Genomic DNA, 19698 nt, shown 5'->3' with positions numbered 1-19698 from the left:
ATCCTTTATTAAAGTACACAAGGAGAAACTCTCTAAACCCTCTTCTGGTATCAATGCAGCGATCAGTATCATGTTGATTTTGGTGAATGACTTGCACAGTGAACCTTCGGACAGCATTGTAAATAAGTGCACATGGTGCTGTAGCTTAGTGGTTAAAGCACCTGTCTTGTAAACAGGAGATCCTGGGTTCAAGTCCCAGCAGTGCCTCATGGTTGTGATGTTACATCCACAGTAATTATGTTCCTGTTACTGTCTTTGAAGCATTATTTCTCCATCTTATCCAAGGGTACTTACTTGGAGACTTTTTCTTTCACATATTTTTGCCTCATTTTCAATTGAAGCAAAAATATTGAATCACAATCAAGACAATAAACATAACTTGATCATATCAGTTCATAAATCCCTTTGCCTCAGTGTGAATTCACCTTTAATATGAGAGAAGATTTAACCAGAGGCGCTGTGGCTTAGTTGGTTAAAGTGCCTGTCTAGTAAACAGGAGATCCTGGGTTCAAGTCCCAGCAGTGCCTGTATCACAGAGAACTTGTCTCCTGGAAATTACAGAACAGTGTCTCTCAAGTTCAATTTGAGTACTTTCCAATACCCTGAAACTTTATGAGTACACTTCATGAAAGTACACAAGAAGAGACTCTCTTAATCTGCTTGGTCTCACTACAACGATCAGTATCATGTTGATTTTGGTAAATGTCTTGCTCAACAAACCTTTGGACAGCATTTCAAAGTGTGATATGCTGTTGCTTAGTGGTTAAATTGCCTGTCTTGTAAACAAGAGATCCTACGTTCAAATCCCAGCAGTACCTTATGCTTGTGGGCTTACTTTCATGGTGATTATCTTTCTATTACTTTCTTTGAAGCATTATTTCTCCATCTTATCTCAGGGTACTTGCTTGATGACCATTTTTATTCAAAATATTTTTGCCTTATTTTCAACTGAAGCAATGATATGAATCACAATCAAGACAATAAACATAACTTTATCATATCAGTTCATAAATCTCTTCACCTCAGTGTGAATTCACCTTTAATATGAGAGAAGATTTAACCAGAGGCGCTGTGGCTTAGATGGTTAAAGTGCCTGTCTAGTAAACAGGAGATCCTGGGTTCAAATCCCAACAGTGCCTGATGGTTGTGATGTTACTTCCACAGTAATTACGATCCTGTTACTGTCTTTAAAGCATTATTTCTCCATCTTATCCTGCTGTATCTCCTTGGTAACCATTTTTCTTTCAAATATTTTTGCCTCATTTTCAACTGAAGCAACAATATTGGATCACAATCACAACAATAAATACAACTTTATCATATCAATTCATAAATTGCTTCACCTCAGTGTGAATTCACCTTTAATATGAGAGACAGTTTAACCAGAGGCGCTGTGGCTTAGTTGGTTAAAGCGCCTGTCTTGTAAACAGGAGATCCTGGGTTCAAATCCCAGCAGTGTCTGCATCACAGAGAACTTGCCTCCTGGAAATTACAGAAAAGTTTCAAATTCAAGTTCAGTATGGGTACCTTACAATACCCTGAAACTTAATAAGTAGACTTCATGAAAGTACACAAGAAGAGACTCTTTTAACCTGCTTATTGGTCTCACTGCAGCGATCAGTATCATGTCGATTTTGGTAAATGTCTTGCTCAACAAACCTTTGGACAGCATTTCAAAGTGTGATATTTGCATTAAAGGAACTGCATTAAGCTGGTTTAAGTCCTATTTATCAGACCGATTTCAGTTTGTACATGTTAATGATGAATCCTCCGTGAAGGCAAAAGTTAGACACGGAGTTCCACAAGTTTCTGTACTTGGACCAATTCTATTCACCTTGTGTATGCTCCCTTTAGGTAATATTATTAGGAAACACTCCATAAATTTTCATTGTTATGCAGATGATACCCAATTATATTTATCAATGAAGCCAGATGAAACCAATCAGTTAAACAAACTCCAAGTTAAACAAACTCCAAGCATGCCTTAAGGACATAAAGACCTGGATGACCTGCAATTTTCTACTACTAAATTAAAATAAAACTGAAGTTATTGTGCTTGGCCCTAAACACCTTAGAAACATATTATCTAATGATATAACTACTCTGGATGGCATTACCCTGGCCTCCAACACCACCGTAAGGAATCTGGGAGTTATCCCAAAAAGATGCAGAAAAACTAGTTCACGCATTTGTTACTTCTAGGCTGGATTATTGCAATTCCTTATTATCAGGCTGCCCTAACAAGTCTCTAAAGACTCTCCAGCTGGTCCAGAATGCAGCTGCACGCGTATTGACTAAAACTAGAAATAGAGATCACATTTCTCCAATTTTAGCTTCGCTACATTGGCTTCCTGTAAAATCTAGAATAGAATTTAAAATCCTTCTCCTAACTTACAAAGCCCTTAATGGTCAGGCACCATCATATCTTGAAACCATTTTTCTTTCAAATATTTTTGCCTCATTTTCAACTGAAGCAACAATATTGGATCACAATCACAACAATAAATATAACTTTATCATATCAGTTCATAAATTGCTTCACCTCAGTGTGAATTCACCTTTAATATGAGAGAAGGTTTAACCAGAGGCGCTGTGGCTTAGTTGGTTAAAGTGCCTGTCTAGTAAACAGGAGATCCTGGGTTCAAATCCCAGCAGTGCCTTCTTGTTATCCTTTATATTTAATCCACCACCAACATGCTTCTTTGTGACCCTTTAATTTAAATTTATTTAGCTTCATCTACACCCAAACAACATATTTGTGTTGACTGAAATCAAAAGATGAATCCTGGCTTTTAAGTCAATTGCAAAGATCCTCATTAAAAGGAAATGCTTTTCAGTACCCTGAAGCTTTATAAGGAGCCTTAATTAAAGTACACAAGGAGAAACTCTCTAAACCTTCTTCTGGTTTCAATGCAGCGATCAGTATCATATTGATTTTGGTAAATGACTTGCACAACGAACTTTTGGACAGCATTTTAAAGATAAGCACATGGTGCTGTAGCTTAGTGGTTAAAGCGCCTGTCTTGTAAACAGGAGATCCTGGGTTCAAGTCCCAGCATTGCCTGTTGGTTATGAGGTTACATCCGTAGTGTTTACATTCATGTTACTGTCTTTAAAGTATTTCTCCATCTTATCCAGGGGTACTTACTTGGAGACCGTTTTTCTTTCACATATTTTTGCCTCATTTTCAATTGAAGCAAAAATATTCAATCAAGACAATAAACATAACTTTTTCATATCAGTTCATAAATCCCTTTGCCTCAGTGTGAATTCACCTTTAATATGAGAGAAGATTTAACCAGAGGCGCTGTGGCTTAGTTGGTTAAAGCGCCTGTCTTGTAAACAGGAGATCCTGGGTTCAATTCCCAGCAGTGCCTGCGTCACAAGGAACTTGTCTCCTGGAAGTTACAGAGCAGTGTCTCTTCAAATTCAAGTTCAATTTGAGTGCTTTCCAATACCCTGAAACTTTATGAGTAGACTTCATGGAAGTACACAAGAAGAAAAGAAGAGACTCTCTTAACCCTCTTATTGCTCTCACTACAGCGATCAGTATCATGTTTAATTTGGTAAACAAACCTTTGGACAGCATTTCAAAGTGTGATATTGGCATTAAAGGAACTGCATTAAGCTGGTTTAAGTCCTATTTATCAGACCGATTTCAGTTTGTACATGTTAATGATGAATCCTCCGTGAGGGCAAAAGTTAGACACGGAGTTCCACAAGGTTCTGTACTTGGACCAATTCTATTCACCTTGTATATGCTCCCTTTAGGTAATATCATTAGGAAACACTCCATAAATTTTCACTGTTATGCAGATGATACCCAATTATATTTATCAATGAAGCCAGATGAAACCAATCAGTTAAACAAACTCCAAGTTAAACAAACTCCAAGCATGCCTTAAGGACATAAAGACCTGGATGACCTGCAATTTTCTACTACTAAATTCAGACAAAACTGAAGTTATTGTGCTTGGCCCTAAACACCTTAGAAACATATTATCTAATGATATAACTACTCTGGATGGCATTACCCTGGCCTCCAACACCACCGTAAGGAATCTGGGAGTTATCTTTGATCAGGATATGTCCTTTAACTCCCACATAAATCAAATTTCAAGGACTGCCTTTTTTCACTTACGTAATATCACAAAAATCAGGCACATCCTATCCCAAAAAGATGCAGAAAAACTAGTTTACGCATTTGTTACTTCTAGGCTGGATTATTGCAATTCCTTATTATCAGGCTGCCCTAACAAGTCTCTAAAGACTCTCCAGCTGGTCCAGAATGCAGCTGCACGCGTATTGACCAAAACTAGAAAAAAGATCACATTTCTCCCATTTTAGCTTCGCTACATTGGCTTCCTGTAAAATCTAGAATAGAATTTAAAATCCTTCCCCTAATTTACAAAGCCCTTAATGGTCAGGCACCATCATATCTTGAAGAGCTCATAGTACCGTATTACCCCACTAGAACACTGCGCTCCCAGTATGCAGGCTTTCTGGTGGTTCCTACAGTCTTTAAAAGTAGAATGGGAGGCAGAGCCTTCAGCTCTCAGGCTCCTCTCCTATGGAACCATCTACCGGATTCGGTCCGGGGTGCAGACACCCGCTCTATGTTTAAGAGTAGGCTTAAAACTTTCCTTTTTGATAAAGCTTATAGTTAGGGCCAACCAGGCTCACCTTGGATCAGCCCTTAGTTATGCTGCTATAGGCCTAGACTGCTGGGGGACTTCCCATGATGCACTGAGCTCCTCTCTCCTCCTCCTCCCCTCCATCTGTATGCATTCATGTAACATCAATGCATGTCACTAACTTTGCTTCTTCCCCAGAGTTTTTTTTGTGCTTTCTCATCTCACAGGAAACCCTGGGTTCTGGGCTGAGCCTTCGTGGTCCTTCACAGTCCTGTTGGCATCCTTCTCTGGCTGATATGTCATTGTCATTATTGTTATGATTGTTGTTATTATTGTTGTTATTCTGTCCCCCCCCACCCCCCCTTTCCCTCTTTCTTTCAGATGGCCGCCCACCAAGAGCTGCATTCTACCCGTTAAAGGGGAGTTTTTCCTCACCGCTGTCCCCAAGTGCTTGCTCATGGGGGAATTGTTGGATCTCTGTAAATTAAAGAGTACGGTCTTGACCTGCTCTATGTGAAAAGTGCCTTGAGATGACTTTTGTTGTGATATGGCGCTATATAAATAAAAATTGATTGATTGATTGATTGATTGATATACTGTTGCTTAGTGGTTAAATTGCCTGTCTTGTAAACAGGAGATCCTATGTTCAAATCCCAGCAGTGCCTGCATCACAGAGAACTTGCCTCCTGGAAATTACAGAACAGTTTCACTTAAAATTCAAGCTCAATATGGGTACTTTACAATACACTGAAACTTTATGAGTAGGCTTCATGAAAGTACACAAGAAGACACTCTCTTAATCTGCTTCTTGGTCTCACTACAGCGATCAGTATCATGTTGATTTTGGTGAATGACTTGCACAACGAACCTTTGGACAGCATTTTAAACAAGAGTGCATGGTGCTGTAGCTTAGTGGTTAAAGCGCCTGTCTTGTAAACAGGAGATCCTGGGTTCAAGTCCCAGCAGTGCCTGATGGTTGTGAGATTACATCCACAGTAATTACGTTACTGTTTCTGAAGCATTATTTCTCCATCTTATCCAGGGGTACTTACTTGGGGACCATTTTTCCTTCATTTTCAATTGAAGCAACAATATGAATAACAATCAAGACAATAAACATAACTTGATCATATCAATTCATAAATCGCTTCACCTCAGTGTGAATTCACCTAAAATATGAGAGAAGGTTTAACCAGAGGCGCTGTGGCTTAGTTGGTTAAAGCGCCTGTCTTGTAAACAGGAGATCCTGGGTTCAAATCCCAGTAGTGCCTGCATCACAAGGAACTTGTCTTCTGGAAATTACAGAACAGTGTCTCTTCAAGTTCTATTTAGGTACTTTACAATACCCTGAAACTTCATGAAAGTACACAAGAAGAGACTCTTTTAACCCGCTTATTGGTCTCACTACAGCGATCAGTATCATGTTGATTTTGTTAAATGTCTTGCTCAACAAACCTTTGGACAGTATTTCAAAGTGTGATATGCTGTTACTTAGTGGTTAAATTGCCTGTCTTGTAAACAAGAGATCCTACGTTCAAATCCTAGCAGTACCTTATGCTTGTGGGCTTACTTTCATGGTGATTATCTTTCTATTACTTTCTTTGAAGCATTATTTCTCCATCTTATCCCAGGGTACTTGCTTGATGACCATTTTTATTCAAAATATTTTTGCCTCATTTTCAACTGAAGCAACAATATTGGATCACAATCACGACAATAAACATAACTGTATCATATCAGTTCATAAATCTCTTCGCCTCAGTGTGAATTCACCTTTAATATGAGAGAAGCTTTAACCAGAGGCGCTGTGGCTTAGTTGGTTAAAGCGCCTGTCTAGTAAACAGGAGATCCTGGGTTCAAATCCCAGCAGTGCCTGCATAATAGGAAAGTTGTCTGCTAGAAACTACAGACCAATGTCTCTTCTAATTCAATTTGAGCAAAATGCTTTCCAGTACCCTGAAGCTTTATGAGTAGCCTTTATTCAAGAAGAAAAGGAGAAACTCCATAAACCTTCTTCTGGTATCAATGCAGTGATCGTTATCATGTTGACTTTGGTAAATGACTTGCACAACGAACCTTTGGACAGCATTTTAAACAAGAGTATATGGTGCTGTAGCTTAGTTGGTTAAAGCGCCTGTCTTGTAAACAGGAGATCCTGGGTTCAAGTCCCAGCAGTGCCTCATGGTTGTGAGGTTACATCCACAGTAATTACATTCATGTTACTGTCTTTAAAGCATTATTTCTCCATCTTATCCAGGGGTACTTACTTGGGGACCATTTTTCTTTCAAATATTTTTCCCTCATTTTCAATTGAAGCAACAAAATGAATCACAATCAAGACAATAAACATAACTTTATCATATCAATTCATAAATCGCTTCACCTCAGTGTGAATTCACCTTTAATATGAGAGAAGGTTTAACCAGAGGCGCTGTGGCTTAGTTGGTTAAAGCGCCTGTCTAGTAAACAGGAGATCCTGGGTTCAAATCCCAGTAGTGCCTGCATCACCAAGAACTTGTCTCCTTGGGAAAATACAGAACAGTGTCTCTACAAATTCAAGTTCAAAATGGGTACTTTACAATACCCTGGAACTTCATGAAAGTACACAAGAAGACACTCCCTTATTCTGCTTATTGGTCTCACTACAGTGATCAGTATCATGTTGATTTTGTTAAATGTCTTGCTCAACAAACCTTTGGACAGTATTTCAAAGTGTGATATGCTGTTGCTTAGTGGTTAAATTGCCTGTCTTGTAAACAAGAGATCCTACGTTCAAATCCCAGCAGTACCTTATGCTTGTGGGCTTACTTTCATGGTGATTATCTTTCTATTACTTTCTTTGAAGCATTATTTCTCCATCTTATCCCAGGGTACTTGCTTGATGACCATTTTTATTCAGATTATTTTTACCTTATTTGCAACTGAAGCAATGATACGAATCACAATCAAGACAATAAACATAATTTTATCATATCAGTTCATAAATCTCTTCACCTCAGTGTGAATTCACCTTTAATATGAGAGAAGATTTAACCAGAGGCGCTGTGGCTTAGTTGGTTAAAGCGCCTGTCTAGTAAACAGGAGATCCTGGGTTCAAATCCCAGCAGTGCCTTCTTATTATCCTTTATGTTTAATTAAAATTAAGGAGAAACTCCATAAACCTTCTTCTGGTGTCAATGCATTGATAACTATTATGTTTGTTTTGGTGAATGTCTTGCTCAATGAACCTTTGGACAGCATTTTACACCAGAGCTGATGGTGCTGTAGCTTAGTGGTTAAAGTGCCTGTCTTGTAAACAGGAGATCCTGGGTTCAAATCCCAGCAGTGCCTGATAGTTGTGATGTTACTTACACAGTTATAACTTTCCTGTTACTGTCTTTGAAGCATTGTTTCTCTATCTTATACAGGGGTACTTACTTGGGGACCATTTTTCTTTCAAATATTTTTCCCTCATTTTCAATTGAAGCAACAATATTGAATCACAATCAAGACAATAAACATAACTTTATCATATTAATTCATAAATTGCTTCACCTCAGTGTGAATTCACCTATAATATGAGAGAAGGTTTAACCAGAGGCGCTGTGGCTTAGTTGGTTAAAGCGCCTGTCTAGTAAACAGGAGATCCTGGGTTCAAATCCCAGTAGTGCCTGCATCACAGGAAGCTTGCCTCCTGGAAATTGCAGGACAGTTTCACTTCAAATTCAAGTTCAATATGGGTACTTTACAATACCCTGAAAGTTTGTGAGTAGACTCCATGAAAGTACACAAGAAGAGACTCCTTTAACTCGCTTATTGGTCTCACTACAGTGATCAGTATCATGTTGATTTTGTTAAATGTCTTGCTCAACAAACCTTTGACCAGCATTTCAAAGCAGAGAGTCATATGCTGTTGCTATAGTGCCTGTCTTATAAACAGGAGATCCTGGGTTCTAATCCTAGCAGTACTTAATGCTTGTGGGCTTACTTTCATGGTGACCACCTTTCTATTACTTTCTTTGAAGCATTATCTCTCCATCTTATCCCAGGGTACTTGCTTGATTCAAAATATTTTTGCCTTATTTTCAACTGAAGCAATGATATGAATCACAATCAAGACAATATACAAAACATAAGTTTATCATATCAGTTCATAAATCTCTTCACTTCAGTGCATCTGAGCCTTTAATATGAGAGATGACTTTACAAGAGGTGCTGTGGCTTAGTTGGTTAAAGCGCCTGTCTAGTAAACAGGAGATCCTGGGTTCAAATCCCAGCAGTACCTGATGGTTGTGAGGTTACTTCCACAGTAATTACCTTCATGTTACTATCTTTAAAGCATTATTTCTCCATCTTATCTAGGGGTATTTGCTTGGTGACCTTTTGTCTTTAAAACATTTTTTCCTCATTTTCAACCGAAGCAACAATATGAATCTCTATCAAGACAATAAAAATAACTTTATCATATCAATTCATAAATATCTTCACATCATTAAGAATCCACCACTAATATGAGAGAAAATTTCCTGGAGGTGCTGTGGCTTAGTTGGTTAAAGCGCCTGTCTAGTAAACAGGAGATCCTGGGTTCAAATCCCAGCAGTGCCTGCATGAGGCTGTTCATTGCTAATTTTTCATTACAGTACCAGACTAGTTGGTTTGACTTGAAGAAAACCAGCAGTTTGAGAGAGCAAATGTTGCATGAGAACTTAAACGTTTCTATTGCTGCAACAAGTAGCCGATTAATTGATCGGCAGAAAATTAATCTGTAAGCATTTTGATAATCAATCAATCATTTTAAGTCCAAACATTCTCTTGTTTAAGCTTCTGAAACGTGAGAATGTGCTGTTTTTCCTCCTCTTAACAGTGCAGTAAATTTAATGTTTTAGACTTTTGGACTGTTCCTACGAAACAAGACATCTGATGGCATTTTTACTTTTTTTCATACAATTCATTGATCATGAGAAGAATTATTAGTTGTAGCCCTATTTCAGGATATCACTGTAGCTTTAGTAAGAAAGAAACTGTAAACATTTTTACATAACCCCTATGTAATACCCATCAATAACCTAAAATGGCACAGCCCTAGTAAAATATGAAGCCAGACAAAGTTTACAAAGGCAAATATGTACTGTAACAACATGATATATTTGCAGCTTCTCACCTGTCTCACAGATGTCAACTGTCAAAACAGTGAATGAATGAGAAGAAGCAGAGAAGCAGCAGAGAAAACCTGTTGCTACGTGTTCAGTGAATCAACTAGCAGTAGCTTAGCTTTACTTATTCTGCTTGTTGGCTGCAACAGTTCATGATTCTGTAATTCCACATTATATTATTTATATGCCAAACAAGCTCAGATGCTTACGTGGTGCTGTGTAAGCTTATGTCAAACACCTCGCAACCCGCCTTCAACACCACTTAGTAGCTGCAAAAAAAGACTCCAAAAAAACCAACTATGGCTGCAATGAATGTTGACTGCAGGAGCAAAACGTGCAAATATTTTTAAAAGTGATAAGTGAAATGAAAATATTCCAATTCTCAGTGGACTGTTTTGAAAATTACATGTTTAATGCACAAAACTGCTTGGTGGTTCATGTTACATCGCCACTAAAAATATAAATACTAGCATGAAAAACTGATTACTGAACAAATAATCCTACTACAATACTCACAAAGAAGGAAAGCAAGTGTACAACTCAGAAACAACACAGTTAGCAGTTATGTCCTAGCTCTTAATACACAGCACAACAATATCTAACCAGCAACAAGAGAGGTGGTAAAAAGCACTTACAAGAGTCCAATCCTCAGAGTGCTTAGCCCAGACTGACACACAACTGAAACTGGCTTAGGGTGGATTCAGCATAAGTGGGACACTTTTTGGTAAATGCGCCAGGGCACTATAGTAATAGATATTCACTTGCAGCAGTCGTGCTTTCGTGAAAGGGTATGACCCTTTTTAACATACTGATGTCAAGTTTTGAAGGGAACTGATAATTATTTAAAAGTTATAGTCTCTCAAACTCAACAAGAACCCCTTGTCCGCTTGTCTGCTAAAGTGGAACATTGGTCTACAATCCCTTTTAAAGGCAAGACGATGTATTAACTCTTTTAGAAAAATCCATTCATTCTATGCCCTAGCTATGGCTGCTTTCATTCTTTCTTCAGTCCACTGGTTTATTTGAACTCCCTTTCTGCCCTGCTTCACTTGTTCTCTTTCTTTCACTTTCTGATTAGTTTTGTGTTAATTAAATTTTCCTGCCTTATTTTCTCTTCTTGTTATTTAACATTTCTGTCTCTTGTCACCTTTTCATGAATGAATGGGTGTGGGAGCCTTTTTTCTGTAAAGGTGACATATGGATTTAACTAGAGTCCACTGAGCCCAATATGTTGTAGTAGGCTAAATAAATAGAAAAAAGTTATAACGACATCTATTTTTAAAACAATCAATGATTAAAAAAGCTGATATTCTTGATCTGACTTGAAATAGTAACCTCTGCTTTACGATACAACAGCTTTAAAATCCTGAGCCACTGTAACTGTCTCATCAAACTTTCAAACATTATTGAACTAATATACGTATTATTGCAGGAATACTGCATGAAATACGCTTGCTGCAATGACTGTTCATTAACAAGTAGTGTTGTGGCAAGAATTCAAGATAAAAAAAACAACTTGTTGCTTCTATCCAGTCAAATAATTAAGTATGGCAAGGCTTAAATGTCCCACTTTTGCTGATGTCCCACTTTTGCTGAAGCAGAGCAGGCAATACTCAACAAAACTTGCAAAACAAAACAGGGAGGCGAGTGCTAACGACTCAGAAACACATCTCTTCTCTTTACTGTTTTTACAATAAAGACCACAAGCTGCTCCGCTCGCCACACTCTAGCTGAGATGTTACGGTTAAAACAGTTAATACAGCTCAAAACTATTCAGCCATGTAACCACTAATACCTGATCAATGCAGTGCATTTCCTTTCACCTGAGATAGTTTTCTTTTTACCTTTGCATCCACTTGACAAAGGCCTTGAGGGAGCCTGTGGAAAAAGAGGTAGAGTCTCTTTCACCTTGACTGCCGCTCACCGGCCTTCTCATCTCTGATCTCTTTTCCCTTGTAGCCCACGAGGGAGGGAGAGGTCATAGGTGGTGTTCTGCCTCAGAGCGCTCGCTTAAACTTCATTATGCAGATTTTCCTCCATTTTGAGATTTTATATTCCCATCCATCCAGTGCCCCACTGAGACTGGAGCTGAATCATTAAAGGTTGGCAAAGAGCGGTCATGTCAGAGCAATCAGTGTGTCAATAAATCTCTGGAGACTTATTCCCGGGGACCATTTATCACACACACACGCGCATACTGTGCACTCTAATCACTGACGTTAGCATTATTAGCAAATTTAATGTAAACCAACACATTAATATTGACATTACAGGCAGCTTATTCCATAGAAGCAAACGTTTTACTGCGCTAAATACCTAAATACAAATCAGCAATAAAAGCTACTTGCCTGTTTAGCTGCAGAGGGATTCAGTAGTTTGGTGAATTGTCATTTTCAGCTGAGATTTCCTTCAGGGACACGAGAGTGTGAGATGAATGCTGAAAGCATCTCATGTTTGATCGTTTGACAGCTCTGAAAATAATTCAACCACTGACCATAATGTGCATTTCACATTTAATGGCTCATTGCACAATGAATATATGAATATGTAACCATTAGTGCAACATCATATAATAATTTACATGCTTTTTAACAATTGGAACTCAGTATAATTGTATTGTGATATAACTGTTCTTTATTCTGAGTGGGCCGGTAGGAAGAAGTGGGAGGGATGTGTGAACAGAAAAGGCCTTTAGTTTATTTTAATTATGTCTTTACAATCGGTAACATTACAGTCGTGTCACCCAGGAGCTTTAACATTTAGGCAATTTGAAGGGTATTGAAAAACCATTAGTAACACTTGCACCGCTGACAGTGTGAACCAAGCTTATTTAAATGCAATATGGAATATCTACACATATCTTCACATTTCAGCTTTGTGTCGAGGGGGAGTGGGTGGAGTGGATAGATGACGGGAGGAAAGGAGAACAGAGGAGAGCAGAGGGGAATAAAGAAAGGTTTGAGGATGAGAGACGGGATGGGATCATCATCATCATTAAGGTGACACAATAGGCCTCATGCAAGAACCACTCATACCAACAGATTTGTTACACGTACAAGTGATGTATGAGAACTTTGCATTCGTCGATTTTCTTCAAACTTATTCCGTATACGAACAATAATCTGCCATTCTCCACAGGGGAGGAGAAAAAGTTTGATTTAAGTTTTAATCTGAATAAACTTGGAGTTTAGATATATTATTGAAATCGACAACAGCAAATGAAATAAAATAAACGTGATGCAAAATTGACGTCCCTTTCATTACTTTGCTTGACTTTTAATGGTTTGACAACTTTAAAAAATCTTTTTTTTAAAATAATATCAGTGTATTATGGACACAAAAACTTACAGTTCAGTAGTTGCCAGCGAAACTCTTTCACTCCAACAGCTGCCTTTAGCATCTTTATGCAGGTAACTCTGATCATTACTTCATTTATTTTTCATCTGCTGATTTTTGACAACCGGAGTTGAAGCTTTGCGGTGTGAAAATCTTCTTTTTCAACAAGTGAAGCGGAACAGGCAGCCTTACATAACAATTTGGTGGCACTGATAATGCCAGTGATAAAAACTCAAAACTCATATTTCTAGTGAGCAGAGAGAAAATCTTCATTTTGAGCAGATGAAGTAGAAAATTGTCTCCTAGTGTCGAACTCTGCATATACATCATTCTGCACAGTTCTCAAAGAAAGAAACACAGTTAAATCAGGAGAGACAAGTGAATGGAGAAGATGATGTTTATTATACAGATAGAAATGATAGTAAAAAGTCTTTGGACTCCATGAGGACATCAACCCCTGAGCTGCCGCGAGACAGATCCCCCCGTGGAGTCCAGACACTGGTGGTAGTGCTGGTGGTGGTGGCTGATGACTTCGAATGAGACTGTTAGCCGATGAAGTGATGGGACTGATGATCCTGCGGAGACTGGGCGGAGATGGGGAGGTGGAGGGGCGTGCATCACAGCTGCATGCCAGACGAAAGCAGAGAGAGAGAGAGATACTCCTGGCATGCAAAAGACAGTCTTCCTGACTGAACTTTCACTAAGCTCCATAGAGTGGAGTTGAGTGGAGGGGGACTTAGTTAGGTTTAGGCACAATAACAACTTAAGATTTGGGAAACATTGAGGTTTGGGTTAAAAAATACTACATTTGGCGTGGTTGACTGCCGTCATGGTTAAAAGTGGTTAAGAGATCAGCATTGGCTGTGGGTAGGAAACAGGAAAATAACATAATATTTAAAAACTTATGTGTTGAAGTCAGACATTTTTTGGCCCATCCATCAACCCCAACCTCCTCCTTCTGTGAACTTACAGTATGCCACTCTATAATAACATCATGTGATTTTGCATAACTACTACAGCCACTAGTAGGCTTTGTCACTTTAACATAAACTCATGTTGTTTTGGGGATTTTCTGAGTTAATTAATGCTCTCGTTTTTCTTTGGAGAACAGTCTCGAGGCCCGATGTGTTTTATACAGCAGAAACATTCTCTTTCCTCTGCTGCCTCTATTTTCAGCCTCTATGTTTAGATTTAATGCAGGCAGGATCTCTGGCATGCTGCCTTTACACAGAGCCATCACTCGCTCTCTCCCAAGTCCCCCTCCAGGGTCTACCTTGCTGTGAAACTGAAATCCCAAATGTTTAACTAACAAAGTGGTCAGCTTCAACTGTGGATTTAATATCAACCTTGACAAGCCTTATTTCCTCTGGGAATCCCTGACTTATAAAATTCCTGTTTAATATGTGGAACTAACCACACTTCTTACATGAGTAGAGGTTGCTCAGATCGGTTTTAATTTTGTCTCTGCATGTACCATAATCTCCTTGTAGGAGACGCTTGGTTAAATTGGGTAAGATCATCTAATGTGCTTACATGCATTTGCAGCAAAAACACAATTTCCCATTTTCTCCACTGGCACAGGCATGCTTGGGAGACTGCAGTGCTGATTTGATTCTCCCTCTAATCACAGATGTGAACGTCAATATCCAGGAACCATTTAGCAGATGGTGCGGCATTATCCGCGATTTGCTTCAGAAACAAGAATCTGGTGTTTTCAAACCAATATGCTGTGTGATCTCATGCTCAGTGATCTTTTGAGCATGAAGAGTCTGTGCAGTTGGCAGGATGAGATGTGCAATATTGTCTAACTGTGTCACTGTTCTGCTTTCTAATTCATGTATAATAGTGTTAAACATTGCGGTCTATCTTCGTGGTCTGCGTGTTACTTCATATTTCATGGTGTACAGTGCCGTTGTGTAATGGTTTCTCACCCACTGCCACTGGCCTGAATCACATTTTCTGTCCCCGGATCTCCGTCTTCCATTTGCTATAAAACTAATGATGAGATAGAAAACAAAGCTTTTTTTTTAGTTAAACCTGCATCAACTGAGTTTTTGCCATTTAGGAGCAGAGGAAACAAGTCGTGAACACAACATTGACGTATCATCGCCTTTTGAGTTTATATGTCGAACTTGTTAGCAAACAGTTGCTTATTTACATACCCAGCAGTTATGGAGCAACATTATCATTCATTTGAAGTCCAATATTTACTCTCTTTTAGCTTGTTTTTTTGCTCTCTACCAACTCCGGAGGGAAATATCTGGCTCTTTAGCTTCTACACAATGAGAGCGCAAGAATGAACCAAAACAGTAAAGTTGCAGCCAGACAGCTAAACAACGAGCTGAAACTCGCTATAAACCTCCGTAAAGTTGCCGTACACAGTACATCGTACAATAGGTGACAGAGACTGAAAGGACACATGCTGGGACACTTCTCAGATGTGAATATTTGCTAATATTCTCATTTTTCCATGATAGTAAACTCATCATCTTTGGCCCTTTTTTTTTTACTGTCGGTCAGAGAAAACAAGTCATTTGAATATGTTAACTTGGGCTTAAGGGAATATTTATCAGCATTTTTCTTTAATTTCTGACATTTTATACATTGAACAATCCATAGATTTATAAAGGAAATAATTGTTAGACCTACTGATAATGAAAATAATTAATTTACACCTCACAGTACTCCTATGATGGAATAGCACTACCTTGCCCCAGGCTTTCTGTGTGCAACTTGATAAAACACAACTTCACAACAAATAAGCACAATAGAAACTTTCTCTTCAAGAACAAATTTCTGCTAAATCAAATTATGTAGACCCAAGTGATATGGAGTAAATATGGGCTTTTGGAGCTCCTGGACACAGCTGGCAATCCCAAACCAGAGTCAAGAGTGTTGCTGTACGGTTACATCTTAGACTGCAACTCCAACACTTTTGTGGTCATTATTAGTTCCGTCATAAAGGTTTGACTTTTGAAAGTTGAATCGCTCATTTGACTTTCGCAGTTCTAACTCGTAACTTCTACGCTGGGCAATTATCTTCTAGCCAGTTATGTTCCCTTGGGAGGCGTTTGGCATGCTTTAGGCAGTTGGCCTTTGATAAGAGTACAGGTCGAATAGAGAAATAATTATCGCATTAGCTTTCACTGTACACCCTGACTGGGGACATTTATGTGATGCTCAGTGGGAGTGGAATGTGTGTCCGAGCTAAGACACAGAGAGAGAGAGAGATAAGGATTAGGGTCTTTGGTGGCAAAGTTGACAAATTCAGTCTGATAATGACACATCACTTTTACTGAATGGAGGAGCACCCATGACCCTCTGGGACCAGATAGTGAGTTGCAGGCTGGCGGCAGGGCCTTAGCGCTCACACTGTACAGAATATTGGGTGAGAAACAAATGTTGTGTCTTTAAATTTCACACCTCTGCCTGTTGTGTCTCACACCGCCCCCATCCCTATCTAAAGAGGAACTCATAAGAGTCTTTAAAGAAGTTTAGTGTCACTGGACTCCTTCTTAAGTTTGTCCTTGGTTTAAAAACAGACCAAATTAGTTGTTTCAACAAGTGGCCCAGAATGACGTTTGAGTGACATATTCCTCTACAGCAGCCACAGGAATTATGACGGAAAAGGAGGAAATCAGGTGACATTGTTATAGAGCACCTTAACAGCAGCTTGTCACATTATAAAAAGTATTGTATTTTAACAGTAATTAGTTTTGGAAGGAACAAATGATGGTGTCCTTTCAACTGAAACACCGGATCAGAAAACAAAATCTTCTAAATGTAGGATACAATCTGCTTCATATCAGATATTTAGTTACAAAAATTTGGGTTTTTGATTTGAATTCATCCTCAAATATTATTTACTTTACTTCAACTTACTTTACCTTATTTCATCTGTTTATTTATCAGGGACAACACACATGAATTAACATCAATGTGATGTAAAAGTATCAGATTTAACCAAAAGGCAAATTTTCGTCTGCAGCCCCTGGGCAGCAATAATAAGACCAGTTTAACAGTACAAACTACAGCCTCAGAAACGACCACAGAGGTGAATGAAAAAGTTCATTATAAGCTTCACAAAGATACAGTGAGGTGTAGATTTTTGGTGCTTTAAGCTAAATAGTCATGAAGCCTCATACCCCCATGTCTCTACATGTTATCATATACAATAAGAATCAAAAATACAAGAATAAAACTGTAATTTTCATTTGCTCTACATTATATTAGCCCTCTGGGTACAAATCTAATTTGCTGGTTGACAAACCCAAGGTGGCATCGTCCGTGTTGCATATTGCAGGGATATCTCCCTATGCAAGCTAATGTTTGCATCTCATTTGGTGACATTATCAAAATATGTAAATAAGCAGATTTGATTCCCATTTCTTGAGGCTTTTCCACAGGTTTTCCTTTTGATTTCTATATTAGGGCTTTATGGAACTCTTTCCTCTTTCCCTGTGAAGGTCTAACGATTAGTGTTGTCATTAACATTTGTTATTTCATATATTGTTTGATAATGTAATTATCAAAATTTGTGTTATTGCCACCCCGCCTACTCAGCATTTATTTGAGCTATGCTTACAACAACAAATATTTTAATTGCTTTAATTAGCGGGCCCTATTTATGACTGCTTGAACACATGTGTCTATGACAACCCGCTATTATGTCACCAATCTAAACTGTGGCATAAATGGCCATTTCAGTGATGTGTATTGCTTTTTTCTTCTACTTTTACATGTTTGAAAGCATAAAATAAAATTAAATTGTTGTTAATTGCTGCCTAATTTATTATCTGATGAAAATTTACAAGGTAAGATGGAAATGAACAAACCTTGGTCCATCCTCAAGCCACCCACTTTGAACCCCCGCACTTGATGTTGCAAAAACAAATTCCTTTCCAGATAGATGATACACTCAAGAAGGAAGGAAAATTCAATTCAGGACTGTTTGTCCTCTATTCCGTCTGTTGAGTCCACTTTCACGACCAAAACGGCCACTGAAATTTCCAGAAACCCCAAAACCCTGTTCCTCTGCTCATAACAGGCTATCAAAGCTATGAGGAGCACTGAACTGTGCCAGCTCAGGTTAAAACCAGGGAGACTGAAACTGCAAACAAATCTAAACTGCAGCAAGACCACAAACCACAGAGGGAGATGTTGGAGGCGGAGGTAACAAGCTCCTTTATTTTGTGTGTGCGTTCAGCTGAACCGTAGCTGAACAAGAAGCCAAAAGCAAAAACAACTTTCCTTTCAAGTTCAAGGTGGATGCCAAGAGATCTCCTGTGGCATTCTGAGCATCTTTTCAGGCAAAATGAAGCTCAACGGCTGATTATTTCGTTGTGAGTGAAGAGCAGCACAAACAAGACTCAATCTAGATTTTCTGACGGAACGAGGCTGAATGATTAGGCATTTACTTGTAAATGAAAATAACTGCAAATCAGAATCACTCATGGGTGAATTGCATCAATGCTCTAAGCCTTCAATAAGCACGAAATGTGAATGAAAGGGGATTACTAGTTTTACAAATTCTCTTATCAGTAGGTAACACCTGTTAAACCTGTTAATTGATTTTAATGTAATTGTATGGATTCTGATTCCTGAAAAAGTAACAAATGAGAAGCAGATTTGTTGCTTTTCACACACATATTTTCCTACGTTTCCTAACATTAAGGATATGTGTGATTCAGCCTTGTGTTTAGTAGTTGGAGAGTGTTTAGATCACAGTATAACAGAGAAACAGGCCATATTTTCACCCCGCTCCTCTCAAGTGTCAGAGAAAAGTAGTCTAAAAAAGGGGGCATTTTCTTGTTTTACTGAAATGTGTCACTGTCTCAGAGAGTTCAAAGCCTTGGATACTATTAATCCATCACAGGCTTGGCTCCCTGGCCCCCCTGCTCTGACCTTGGGCCATAAACAGCATTACTGATGTATTACAGAGCAGAGACTGAATAATTACACAGAGGAGTTGAGGGAATTTGATGCACAGCTCCACTGGCTGGATGTTGCCAGCAGGGATGGGTATAAATACTATATGTCATTTGAATCTAGATACGCCTACAAATCTGCTTCTGTGTGGGGTAAAATCACAGTGTTGGTGGTGGCTGTGATGAGTCTGGAGGAGAAACTATACGCATTTCTCACAATCTATAGATATCCCACTGCAAGGGAATACTCTATGACTGTACTGTTTAAAATTGCTTTGTTGAAAGCTTGATTATAAGTTAGCACATTCTTTAACTTTAACCAGCAAGACATTGATGCTTGTGTTTTAAAGTTCCCCTCCAGTAAAAAAAAATGCGTTTTACTTCTTGTTTAATCTCTATAAACAGATATCTGCATATGAATGCAGAATCTGTAGGCAAGGGACAAGATTTTGGGATGGGATTTTAGTTTCTGCTTTTGTTTCGGGCAATTTCTTCATGAACATGCTTTGGATGCATGCAGGTAAACTGTGGGAGGAGCGAAAGACGCAGAAATGTTGTCTGGGCCTAAAACTCCTACAAAAAGTATCAGTGTTTGTGTGTTGTGTGGAGAAATGTTCGACTTGTGTAATAAAAGAAACAAATTGCTTTGAAAGTCAGATACAATTACCC

The 19698-nt window shown here is 38.6% G+C and overlaps 17 non-coding genes across 17 annotated transcripts; all 17 read left to right on the top strand.

Moving 5' to 3' along the window:
- Positions 1 to 134: 134 nt before the first annotated feature.
- trnat-ugu lies at positions 135 to 207 on the top strand. The gene has a single exon. It is a non-coding gene; the product is annotated as a tRNA-Thr (tRNA).
- A 246-nt stretch (positions 208 to 453) lies between these two features.
- trnat-agu lies at positions 454 to 527 on the top strand. The gene has a single exon. It is a non-coding gene; the product is annotated as a tRNA-Thr (tRNA).
- Positions 528 to 1065: 538 nt separating this feature from the next.
- Positions 1066 to 1139, top strand: trnat-agu. The gene has a single exon. It is a non-coding gene; the product is annotated as a tRNA-Thr (tRNA).
- A 248-nt stretch (positions 1140 to 1387) lies between these two features.
- On the top strand, positions 1388 to 1461 carry trnat-ugu. Its single transcript has one exon. It is a non-coding gene; the product is annotated as a tRNA-Thr (tRNA).
- A 1125-nt stretch (positions 1462 to 2586) lies between these two features.
- On the top strand, positions 2587 to 2660 carry trnat-agu. The gene has a single exon. It is a non-coding gene; the product is annotated as a tRNA-Thr (tRNA).
- A 331-nt stretch (positions 2661 to 2991) lies between these two features.
- trnat-ugu lies at positions 2992 to 3064 on the top strand. The gene has a single exon. It is a non-coding gene; the product is annotated as a tRNA-Thr (tRNA).
- Positions 3065 to 3303: 239 nt separating this feature from the next.
- On the top strand, positions 3304 to 3377 carry trnat-ugu. Its single transcript has one exon. It is a non-coding gene; the product is annotated as a tRNA-Thr (tRNA).
- A 2155-nt stretch (positions 3378 to 5532) lies between these two features.
- Positions 5533 to 5605, top strand: trnat-ugu. Its single transcript has one exon. It is a non-coding gene; the product is annotated as a tRNA-Thr (tRNA).
- Positions 5606 to 5831: 226 nt separating this feature from the next.
- trnat-ugu lies at positions 5832 to 5905 on the top strand. The gene has a single exon. It is a non-coding gene; the product is annotated as a tRNA-Thr (tRNA).
- A 530-nt stretch (positions 5906 to 6435) lies between these two features.
- On the top strand, positions 6436 to 6509 carry trnat-agu. Its single transcript has one exon. It is a non-coding gene; the product is annotated as a tRNA-Thr (tRNA).
- Positions 6510 to 6740: 231 nt separating this feature from the next.
- trnat-ugu lies at positions 6741 to 6814 on the top strand. The gene has a single exon. It is a non-coding gene; the product is annotated as a tRNA-Thr (tRNA).
- Positions 6815 to 7061: 247 nt separating this feature from the next.
- On the top strand, positions 7062 to 7135 carry trnat-agu. The gene has a single exon. It is a non-coding gene; the product is annotated as a tRNA-Thr (tRNA).
- A 537-nt stretch (positions 7136 to 7672) lies between these two features.
- trnat-agu lies at positions 7673 to 7746 on the top strand. The gene has a single exon. It is a non-coding gene; the product is annotated as a tRNA-Thr (tRNA).
- Positions 7747 to 7891: 145 nt separating this feature from the next.
- Positions 7892 to 7964, top strand: trnat-ugu. Its single transcript has one exon. It is a non-coding gene; the product is annotated as a tRNA-Thr (tRNA).
- A 248-nt stretch (positions 7965 to 8212) lies between these two features.
- On the top strand, positions 8213 to 8286 carry trnat-agu. The gene has a single exon. It is a non-coding gene; the product is annotated as a tRNA-Thr (tRNA).
- A 538-nt stretch (positions 8287 to 8824) lies between these two features.
- Positions 8825 to 8898, top strand: trnat-agu. Its single transcript has one exon. It is a non-coding gene; the product is annotated as a tRNA-Thr (tRNA).
- Positions 8899 to 9144: 246 nt separating this feature from the next.
- Positions 9145 to 9218, top strand: trnat-agu. The gene has a single exon. It is a non-coding gene; the product is annotated as a tRNA-Thr (tRNA).
- Positions 9219 to 19698: the final 10480 nt, after the last annotated feature.

The sequence above is a fragment of the Thunnus maccoyii genome, chromosome 7, assembly GCF_910596095.1.
Source record: "Thunnus maccoyii chromosome 7, fThuMac1.1, whole genome shotgun sequence".
In the NCBI taxonomy this organism is placed as follows: Eukaryota; Metazoa; Chordata; class Actinopteri; order Scombriformes; family Scombridae; genus Thunnus; species Thunnus maccoyii.
This window is presented reverse-complemented; position numbering and strand designations above follow the sequence as displayed.